Raw genomic sequence first — 255 nt, 5'->3', positions numbered from 1 at the left:
CATGCATGCATGCATGCATGCATGCAGCTTTCAGCTGTATGTATACCCGTCACCAGGCACTTCTGTTTTCCTTTATCTGTTGCCTTCATCACAATCATCTCTTCTGCTTCTTGGGGGCCCCCTAGAAGCCTAAGGGTCCTGTCGCTTGTGGCTATGCAGATGCGAGAGTCTTTGGGGCTGCATGCAATAGCTGTTATATTGTTGGTGTTTTCTTTGTTTGTTTTTATTAAAGTTTTTTCGTGTATAAGTTTTTGT

Source organism: Eimeria mitis, genomic scaffold, assembly GCF_000499745.2.
Source record: "Eimeria mitis Houghton genomic scaffold, Emh_scaff5707, whole genome shotgun sequence".
In the NCBI taxonomy this organism is placed as follows: Eukaryota; Apicomplexa; class Conoidasida; order Eucoccidiorida; family Eimeriidae; genus Eimeria; species Eimeria mitis.
Note: the sequence above shows the minus strand (reverse complement) of the source record.